Genomic DNA, 11,553 nt, shown 5'->3' on the forward strand with positions numbered 1-11,553 from the left:
GGGCAGAGCTGCTTCTTCTGGTGCAGAGCTTGCCAGCATGTCCCCCCACAGCTGCTCTGCAGTGCAGGAGGTTCCAAGGTCTGGAGCTGCCCCTTGTCCTTGCAGTGTGTGCAGGCAATGCCTTCCCCACGAAGGTTAGTGTTTTCCAGGGGGTTGTTTGCATGCCTTGCAGAGGCAGGCTCCTGCCAGACCCTGAGAGCTGCTGCCCTCCATGCTGCCCCACCGAGCAGAACCTACTGCCCCTCCACAAGTGTCCCGTCTGGCCTGTTGGTGGTCTCCATTTCTGCAAAAGGATGACCACAGAGCCTCTCTGACCTTCCTGACCAGCAAAGCTTTTTACCCACCTTGCTCTGACTGTCAGGAAAGAGGACTTTACCGAGCTTTTGGCTGAGATAATCCCAGCAGGCTGGAGGGGACCTCACATTTGTGTGGCTGGGATGCAGGAAGCATCAGCTCACAGCTAAATATTGGGTGTCTCTGGCTTCCCTGTGGCACAATGGCTCTGCAAATAAACACAGTAGCTGTCCCGACCTGACAAGCGATGGCCCCACTGTGGCAGGCTCCTACTGCAGTGTGCTTGGAGCTCCTAAATGGAGCAGATGCAGATTTGAAGTACCATGGCTAGTCCAGCGCGTGATAGCAAACACTGCTCACTAAAGTAGTGCCTGTGTGAGAAATAACCTGTGAAAACTTTCCAGAAACTCTTTTTTTCTCCTTTTTCTCCCTGAAGAAATGGAGAAATTGGAAATATTCTCTCTTGTTCATCAAGTACAGAACTGTAATGTTACCGTAATAGCTTATAGTCACAGAGAAATACAGTCAGCTCCAGAAATTCTAGCAACTCTGATCTCTTCTGCAGTATGTAACAGGGCTTGGAAGAACCTTTCTGCAAGGAAGCTTGACCAGTAAGTATTTCCTGGGCAAGGTGCCACCTCAGGCGTGACAGTTTCTGTGGCCCTCATTCAGTGGTTTCCTCTCCAAGATGTCCTCATCTCCAGCTGTGTCAGGAGTTTTGAGACTAACCATCGGTTCCTGTAACAGCTCTAGAAGATTTTGCAGGGGCCAGACCCAGTGGTTAATTACCATCTTTGCTAATTTGCCCAGAGCCAGCCTACATGAGAGGATATACAAAATGATGACAGGAGATGCAGAGGCCAGAAGTCCTGCTGGTGCCAACCAGGCGCTCCAGTAAGAAGAAGAGAATTTTTTCACGAGTCTCAGTGCATGCAAAAACATTTGTGTCTTTGTTCTCTGCCCTGATATACCTGACCCACATGACAGCTGCTTCAGGATTGTTAAAAAATACTTGTGACCAGTTGAAGCAAAACATTGGCCCAGAAATTTGAGCTGCTGGGACTCCAGCAGTCAGAAACTCTTCTTTAAATTAAATGATGGTGTCCCTCTCACATAGGCATCATGGGAGTCCTTCCCTCCCCCAGCTGCACCCTCAGCTGGAGCTCAGAGCTCTTCTGCCTGCCTCCTGCCTCTACCAGCGGCTGCAGACTGCACTGCTGCATTTTTTATTCAGTATGGAGTATTGTTCAGCCAGACCAGCTGCCCAGGGTGGTTTACCAGCTCCTTTGAGATGTCCACAAGAGGGGGCAGCAATATCTTAATATCCCACTGGTGTTGCTTTGGACACTGTACTATAAAACCAGCAGGGACATTGTGCACTGCTGGAGTTGGTGCTCAGGTGTGAGATGTGGGCCTCTATGAGCTCCATTAGATGTGAGGTCCTGTTCCCTTCTTCCTCATCTATGGTAATGTTATTGTCCATATTCCCATACTCCACAGGTTCTCGAAATATCATAATCACCTGCAAGACAGGAGGGAGCTGGTACAACCTTCAAAAGAACAGAGAATGGACCTAAGGTCTCCCAAACCTCTCGTGGGTCCTCTGTGCCCTGGGTCTGCTTCCCCTTGGTTTTGTATGGGTTACCCAGATACTGGGGTCACCAGTCCAGCCCCAAAAATATTTCAGTGAGACTTTGAAAAAAACAAATATGTGGGTGCTTTTATCTATTTGTGAGTGCTCTTTATCTTCTGAATAAGTTTCCCAGATTTTTTTGCTGACTTCTACTGCTCCCAACATAAAGACTACATTTTGAAAGAAATAAGAGATTTTTTTCCTGTAATCAGGACTTCAGGCAGTAGAGTCTTCATTAAAACCCAAGCAAGCCAAAACAGTTCTTTTGTAGACTGTCATCAAATTTGGAAGCTGGTAGCTGTGTCTCCCAAGCTTCATCACACAATCCTTCCTTGCCTTGGAGGCAGCTGCAAATCTATATTAGAGATGGAGTGGCATTTGTGACACAGTGAACAACAGAGGCAGATGCTTTGGGGAGCTATGGGGTCGTTGCACGGACCATGTGGCTCCGCAGCTGAGCAGACGGGAGCTGCCAGAGAGGATGCAATGCTCATTCTAATGTCCTCGCTAGAGGTTTTTGGTGCATGAAGTTTCTGTTAAACCAGTTTGAACTGGTTCTCATATTTAGAAACTATCCCTGCTTATGCTGTAGAATTACACCCTGTCAACAAATCTTCCTTTCCCTCTCATCTTAGTATTTTGGGACAGGGGAAAGTCTTTTCCCCTTTACCCCAAAACCTGGGCTAATCTGCTTTAAATGAAAAACAGATTTGCCAAGGAATTGCCTCTTGCCTGCCATGTCTTCTGCCAGCTGATTCGTCCACCAATCCCATGCTGCTCAGCCATGCTGTTTTTATCCTACTTCCACTTATCTCCCCATTCAACTACTAAGTCAGAGACAGAGTGAGAGTCATAGAACAACCCTTCAGATAAAGGGAAGAGCTGGCACAATGTGTGTGCCCAATATCATCCTTCCCATCACCTTGTATATGCTGTCCTCAGCCAGGGAGGCTTTATCTTCTTCCTTTTTTATTGCATTCTCATCACATTACTGTCTTAAACACACAAGACTGTAAAACCCATGCAAATACCTGGCCATCAGAAAATCAGTAAGAATCTAAAGGACTGTTCTTGGAAATAGTCAGTGTTCCAGACACTGTCATTTGAATACCAAAAGCATTGTGTACTGGGGGAAATTCCACTGTTGGCCAACCCTGGGGCAAGTAGTCCAAAGGGAAGCCCAAGTACCAAGAAAATAACTATTTGTTTTCATCAGTGTTTTTTCACCACTAGGCTCCTCTTCCTCCACAAGGCCCAGGATGCAAGGAACTGATCTAGGATCTCACATGCTGTACCTCACAGCTGATGTTTCACAATCCACTGCAGTTTCTTCCTGATGGCTGCACACGTTTGTCTCTGCACACTGGAGGTGAGCTGGGCTCCATTACATAGGTGCTGGTCTTCATATCGCCAGTGCCAGGCAAGTCCACTTGGTGGGACATTCTGTTTCTCTGCTGGGTGAGTTTCCTGCTAGGCTGGCCCAGGCCTCCGGCCAAGGGTGTAAGACAGGGCAGGACCCCTGGGTAAACAGAAGCCTGCAGAGCTCATGGTGAAAATCGAGTCCAAAGGAGTAGTTCAGCATTACAACTCATTCTGTCCTGCAGCTAGCCCCAGCTGAAAGAGTAGTCCCATGCTCAGACTGCTTTCTTCACATTATCACTGCTCCCCCCAAAAGATTCTGGCAAAAAGCTATTCACTTTTCAGGGACCTGTTTTCTGCTAGTACACCTCCTTGAACCAACTCCCCAGGGCAACCCAGCTCTTCTGCCACCAGCACTTGCAGAAGAGAACCTACAGGAACATGGCTTGGAGAGCATCTCTGAGGGAAGCTACCCAGAAACATCAACCATACCCATCAGCCCCAACATCTCTCCTAGCCCTATATGCCCTGGCTCCACAGCACTGGACTGAAGCTCTAGAAAACTGCATCCAGCTTCTGCCTGTTGGCCTGCAAGTCAAGTCCCTGCTCAGTGTATCTCTTCATTGGCAGACTGTGAGTAACATTGCCATCTCACCCCTTGGCCCTCCCCATGGTTCGAAGTGCTTTACCCTGCACCCCTGCACCGTTTTCAGCAGGGCTGGTGTCTGGGGCAGGGAGCTCACCTGCTGTCCTGCCTTGGCCCACATCACTGGGGCTGAGAGGTACAGAAGCACTTCCCTAAACTGCCCTCATCTGCTCTTTCACATGAACCCACAACCTCATGAAAGGCTCATTTGTTTCCCATGCCTCCAGGCTTTCTGTAAATTGCCTCATCCAGCTGCTGAGAAAAGGGGGCTTTCCCAGCTTTCATTTATTCCCCGCTATGTTCAGGTTTATGTTAATTGTGCATGATTAGCCAGCTGTGGGCTGGAAACTCTTCTGACAGTCTGTTCCAAGGAAGCCATGAGGAAAGAGCCAGGAAACAGGAGTGGTGGAACACGCGTGTAAAACTGCAAAAGCTTCTCCCTCGAGCCTGGATTTCTGCAGCAGGATGAGTGGGCTACAAATGCCCAGGAGTGTATGGTCAAGTAGAACCTGTGACTGAGGCAAAAGGGATCAATTATTTTGCATAAGTCACCTGAGACAGCAGGCCAAGTACTTCCTGGCAGGCTTGTGTGTGTGACCATCACTAAGGAGAAAAGCCTCTCCCAGTTAGGAAGGGATGCTCTGAGCCCTGGCTGGCATGGCCTGCATCCCTGGAAGTGCACGCTCCGACATTTCATTGACACAGTATCATATGTAAAGCAGGTACAAAAGGCGACTCGATCATCATTTCCCTCTGGGTGGGGAAAAAAAAAAGTCGTAGTAGCAGTTTGATTTGTGGGGGGTTTTCTGGTTTTGGTTTGTTTGTTTTAATTATTATTTCTGTAGCCCTGAAGAGCTCAGCAGGTTTCTAGTCTAGAGGTAATGAAGCCCCTTGTCCCTGCTCCCCTTCCTGCACTCCAATGAAATTCCTCCAGAAGATTTTTGTGGCTGAGGTGCTCACAGGCCTCAGACAACCTGTAGATTGGGTACTCGAGCCCCCCCTCACTTGTTCTCTTTAGCAGAAGCAAAGCAGAAATGCTTTGGAGTTATCATCTCCAGACCTTGAGAAGTAACCAGGGAAATGAGGATAGCAGGGAGCACAGGATGCCTGTCCTTCCCTGGGAGATAACTGTTTTTCCTGACTCTGTCCAACTAATGCCCTTTCTACTTCATAGGTCCTAATGACTTTTCCTCCTGAGAAAAGAGAAAAAGGCCTAACTGATAGGTAACTAATGAAATCCAAAACAGTATGTTGTTTCTGTTTCAAAATGCAGAAGGGCTTGTGTGCCCAGATGGTTTGCTGTTTTAATTGAGTGCTGCCTCTTCTTACCAAGCTCAAGGCTTGGCCAGATCATTACACTCTGTTGGGTAGGAGAAAGGAAGATGTTTTGGATAGGGAGGGTCATTTCTCCCTACTGGAAGAAAGGGGGGATCATGTTAAGCTGTAATGACTTGTGAATATACCTAGTTCTGTAACCAGGGTCTCCCTTTCAGCAACCATATGAAGCTTGAGGTGGGCTGCAGAGATCGCTGAATCCTCCTCTGTCAATATCCACCTGCTTCCCAAGTCCTGTAATAGAGATTTTATATGTGGATCAGTGTTTCCTCTCCAGAGCCACTTCTGGTTCCTGCATATGGACCTGTGGCAAGGGCTGCCAGCTGACTGACACACTCATTGAATCATGTCTCAGTCACCTCTCCTCCACAGGAACACCACCAGCAGACAAACCCCATGCTCAGTGCTGCTCAGCAGCCCAGTTCCCACTGAAGTCATTGGGCAGACTGGGCTGTGGTCAGGCAGCAGACAGGTAAAACTGGTACTGGAGTCATGACTGGGCTTGTTCAAAGTCTTAACTTCCTATTGCTTGTTTGCCCCCCTCCTCTTCACTTTCCCATAAACTCTACCTTTGTTTGACTCTCAGCACACCCTTCTTTCCTGTCTCTTTGGTTTTTGCCCCAGAGACTTCTGATATGCATTGCAAGATGTCTGGAACTGCCAGACCATGTGGCACAATCCAAGTATCACAGCATCAGGCAGGAGATAGCATCTTTCTCCAATCATGGAAGCTCTGTATCTCTCTGTATGTTCCTGGACACTGTAAATGTTCTGCACCAGATGTACTGGTGTCAAGAAAGGAAGTGGTAATAGATTTTTCCAGTTTGAGTGACTAAGGAGATTTTTGACACTGTTCAAAGCGTTCCAATAGCAGTTTGGGTGGGATACTTGTAAACCTTGCAGAGAGCATCATGGAAGCCCTAATGATTGAAAATATGCTTGGCTGAAAAAAACAGTGCCTCTTGTTCCCAGAAAGCTAACTTCAGCTGAGTGTCCTACAGCAAAATTCAAGATAAGGAAATGTTCACCCCAGTGTATCCATATGGGACCCACGCTCCTATTCATGGGAGATGTCCAGCAGCTGTGTGAAGGGAAAAACAACCTGGCTGTCTTCTCACCCATCTTAATGATGTTTTTCAGCAAAGATGAACCAAACTGTCCTCTCCAGGGTGCCTTTCATCTTCTTGGAGCAGAGGACAAAACAACTCCTCCTTGAAACATTCAGAGCTTGACTAGCCACCTCCTTGTGACCAGACTGCTGCCTCCATGACAAGGGTTTGGGGCTGTCTTCCGAGATGCTATGCTCCTGATGTCTTGGGTGGATTTTTGTGAGTCCAAACCTGCGGGTGACTGATGGGGACAGAGTTCTTGTCCCAGTCCAAGCAGTAAGGAAATCAGTTCTCTGCCCAGTTGTCTCTCAAAAAAAAAGTGATGATTGGAAGGTCAGGCTCCTGACTCTGTTACAAGCGAAGAGATGATGCTCAGTGCATCTCATTACTGAAAGTAATGAGACAAAGGATGTTTGCTTCCTAACCGAGTCCATGCTTGTCTGTGCTGCAATTAGAGTGGAGTAATACATGTTGCACATAGTATGGTCCAAATTTCTGAAAAGATGAGTGTTGTGGATCTGGGCAAAGCACAGGAGCCATCCCCAGTGTGATTGTAATTGTAAGGTACAGCAGTTCTCTGAAACTGCTTTGAATACCAGGCTGGAAAGGGCCTCCTGACTCACGTCCACTTACCTTATATTTTAGACAACTTTGTCATCACAAACAAGACATGCTCAGTCTCCATGGGGAGGGGTTTGTTCTTACAGTGTTCCATCTGAAAACCTCTCCAGAACTTCCAGGCTTTGTGACCAAAAGAAATCTCCTGCTTTCTAACCTGTCTTGAATTTTGTCCTGTTCACACTCATTTCATTTGTGCCAAAAATTTTTCTTTTCTTTAAAAAGCTTTTTTTCTACCCCTAGCATGAGCAAGCTGAGTATCTCACGAAGAGGCTATGCCTCAACCTCTTCTTACAGTTCATCCCACATATCTGATGGTTAGAGTACTGGATCTCCTGGCTCCATAGGATTAGCAAAAATCTCACAAAATAAGAGAGATTTTAGAAATCCTTAGTATGTCTAATGAAGCTAAGATTGCTGATTCACCCTAGGACAAATCAGAGGGACTGCCCTGCTGCCCAGGCATCCCTACTCCTCCCAGGTAAAGGTAGGTGTCAAAGAGGATTCTGCCATGACCAGTGACTAAGTCATTTGTTTGTCAGTCATGCTTGGCCAAAGTCCAGACAGGGTGTGAGGAAAGCAAACCTTTGTGTTTTCATGACAAAATGTATTTTAGCATAGCAAGATCTGTTTGTTCATTTTGTTTAAAAGCCCCTCTGTTTTCAACCTCCTGAAACTGCCAGGAAACACTCCTGCACCTTTGCAGTGCCTCTCCAGTCCCCACGCCTTAAAGCCTTGCCCGTTGTCAGTGCTGAATTGAGGCAGCTATTTAAATCAGGGGTGGGGAATTCATTGATGCTGTGTGCTTCACAGATACAAAAGAAAGAGATCAACCCAGCTCTGAGGAGTTTATGAGCTGATGCAAGCATGACCCCATGCCATCTAAACCTCCTGGAAGCAAGTCAGATTGATGCTCCACAGATAAACATATCAGCAGCTGAGGAACTGTGCACAATGTGGCTCCCATAATTACTAACTCTGGTTCAAAGGCTTTTATGCAAAGGAACAATGGGCACCAAAACAGCGCTGTAGCCTGTTATACACCACAGTGTTTTGCTGTGATGGAAAGGCTTGCCCTGTCAGAGAAGCCTGCTTTCCATGTCCCTGTCCTCTTCACAACAGAGGTAATTTCTACTGGTAAGGAGGCTATTGTCCACCTTTTAAGAACGGGGATATATATTCTGGCTAAGAAGATGAAAAAAAGGTTTTAGTAAACAGGGAAGAGCCAGTCCAAAAAAAAGGCAGAAGACATTTGCACTTTCGCCTCATGTCCATTTTTTCTCTCTGCTCTCTGAGTTGAGGTTCTGCCTTTGAAAATAGGTCAGTGTTCAGCATGAACTGGTAAACTATGGGATGTGAGCTGCTGTCCAGCCAGCCCCTGCCGGTTCAGGGTGCTTACAGAGCTGCTTTCATCAACTTCAGAACCATCTTCTTCTTGTGCAACTCTGCAATCAGCGATGCATATTATGACTGGGCAGCTTCCTTACATCCAAAGCGATATTTATTTTGCAGGGAAATGCTTTGCATAAAGCATTCATACCCTGCTCACTCAGCACTGCTGAGACAGGACTCTGTGGGCAGCACCCTACATGTGGGCTGAGTCCCCCACAAGGAGCTTTCCAGCCCTTGTGAGAGGTAGCCCTTTTTCTCTGGCCCTTCTACACAAAACTGAATTACCTCTTAGTATTTTTCATCTCTTTACTGAGATGTGCTTTATTTTCAGTCAGTTGCTTTCCTTCCTGCTCATTTTATCTTCTTGACCCCAGAATACCAAAGCAGTGTATTTGCACAGAAGCACCCCAAAGCCAGATCTACAGACAGAACATCCACATTATTTCAGAACAGCAGAGAAATCTGTCCTAGCTGGTGGGTTGCTGGGAGGGGAAGGGAAGAAATAAAAGGGCAGCAATCCTCATACCATTATCCTAACAGGCCCCTAACACTCATACTTTTCCAACTTCATTTCATAGCATGGCAGGTGTGACGTGAAATGCTCCGCTCCCTGACGACCCAGAGAGTTTGTGTGGAAAGTTTGTTCCCTTTTAAATCATCAGATTTCTTTTGCTCTCCTGCAAACACTTGCTTGGAGCTCTGGAGGTACATGCAGGTTGGTGGGCCAGGGCCACCTGAGTGTTATTTGCAGTCAGGGTCTCAAAGAGGTTGACACAGGCTTCAGTGGGAAGGGTCTCTACAGCCAACACTCAAGAGTAGGTGTTGGCAGGCTGAGCTGAATAACAAAAACATTATTTAGTAAGTAGTAGTAACATTAGTGGTAACAAAGTATCTCTTTCATATTGTGCATAGTTATAATTTTTCACTTTCAAGTGCTACAGCTTGCTGGAACTCCATTTTTTCTCTGGGACGTATGTTTCTACTACTTTGGAATATTCCTAGCAAACATTCCAATGTATATTTTTCTTGTGACCCACACTGAACCCTGGGATTTCTGTAGGACGGAAAACTTTCCCTCCAGGAAATCATGAGTTCTTTCTCTCATGAATGAAAGAAGCGGCACGGTCTGTTCACCTCTGAGGGATCTCTCTTCCCACAGAAGATGCATCAGAGCTGCAAAGGTTGAAGGTGCAACTCATTCCTTCTCAGCCAGAAGGCGGGAATCCTGGAGATGTCTGCATCAGGAGTGGTCAGTGTGATTGGGTTCCTCCAAGGTTCATACAGACTCACTGCTGAGAACAGGCCTGTGATCCAGCAGCCCCGGCTGCATTGATATAGGTGGTCACCAAAACAGGATAGTTCCACCCAAAAATCCCTTGAAAAAAAATAATCTATCAAAATGTGAAAATGTTGTTTAGATAATTCCTGGCCAGCATCTGCCTGTAACCCTCTTATCAGTTCCACCAAGTGAGATGAAAAGACAGGGATGTGGAGCACATGAGGCTGTGTAGTAGTTGGGGCTTGTTCCTTGCCAGGAGAGTTTCCCAGGTGTAGAATGACCAAAGGCACCAGCTGAGGTCTTCAGTCAAAGGAGATGTCTGGAAGAACCTTAGAGGGGAAAGCGATCTTGCAATGAGTCACTCTAGGCTCAGGTCTGATATCCCTGCCTAAAGAGGCAGAGGTAATTGCCTCTGATTAATGCTGGCAAACCTCTGTGAACTCCAGTGAGGATATGAAAGGACTGACATGCCTCTTTGAGATGGGGGTAAGATAGAGTACAGCCAAGTGGGGGAAGAAAATTAAGCTAAGATGTAGTTTTTAATTACCAATGAAGCCATGCTCTAGGATGGAAGGTTGAGAGCAGAATTCGGTCTCTTCCTACTTATTTATGCTTCTTGATGTATAGAAATGAGTTTAGGGAAGAGTAAACAGGGCTTGCTGTAGAGTCCCATTTGTAAAATTTAAATGCTCATGCTGCCCCTTCACCCTTTCTTGCTTGGAGGATGTAATTATTTAGACCACAGATGTGGCCAGAGATTTCCAGTAGGTGCCAATAAAATACAGAAGGGCAGCATCAGTGAAGTCAGCACTGATATTTAGCAGAAGCAAAACTTCCTCTTTACTGGCTATGTATCTGGATGATGAAGAAGAAGGAAGGCTGCACCCCGGAGTGTGCCATTCCCTCCTGATGAACACATTGTCAAGGTGCTCTGCAGCTCCATTCTGGTCTCACCTCTGGAAAAGGGAGACGGAAACTGTCCAATACATGCCTGACAGCAAGTGTCAACAGGAGAGTTTTGTGCCCCTCAAATATATCTTTTTGCACCTGAGAATCTGGCTGTACCTTAGCTGGGAGGCATGATCAGAGTTTGGTGGTGGTAAGCTAGCTTCATCCAGCCGTGTATCACGACAGCCCAGCAACACAGAATTCAGTATGGGTTCGGGCACACCTGCCTGGGCCATCAGCTGCTTACCCAGAGAGCTGGCCTTGGAAGCATGTGCTGCTCCTGCCAGTTGCTCTTGTCTACTAAGCTCTGCAGAGGTGTCTCAATAGTCAGAATACCTCTTCCTCCTCTGCCCATCCTAAAAATGATAAACTCAGAGTGCCATGCTCTTTCTCCATCCTTGATTAAAACTAGTTCTGAATCTTGTTCAAAAACAGTTCTTGCTGCTGCTGGGTCCCCAGACCTCCTGTGTGGTATTGTCTCATCCGCCCTGGCTGTGGCTATGCTCAGATAGTTCTGCCTGAGCTACAGATATCAGGTGGAAGCAGCAGAGCAGACATGAATGTCCCACATTCTGCATATTGGGTCCAACTCTTTATTATTCCCTGGGGACTTTATAGCTATATAAAGACACTGTGTTTCAGTCTTCCTCCTGTCCTACCATATCACCAAGGTGGCATATGTACCATTAAAATAGCAATAGGTATAGGGCTTTCTTTTAATCACCTCCTAATTTTGCAGACTACAGTTTTTGTGTTTCCTTTAACAGCTCTAAAGGTTGGAGACATTTGCTCTAAATGAATACTGAATTTCTCCCTTAATTACCTAAACCCCAGATCTTGAGCTATAATCAAGAGAGTTTGGTTTTCCAGTTTTCTCTGGAAACTCACAAAAGACAATAATGGAGACAGGTGTCTGGACACATTTCAGAACCTTAGTCCC

The sequence above is a fragment of the Manacus vitellinus genome, unplaced genomic scaffold, assembly GCF_001715985.3.
Source record: "Manacus vitellinus isolate BGI_N305 unplaced genomic scaffold, ASM171598v3 scaffold_6_pilon, whole genome shotgun sequence".
Lineage (NCBI taxonomy): Eukaryota > Metazoa > Chordata > Aves > Passeriformes > Pipridae > Manacus > Manacus vitellinus.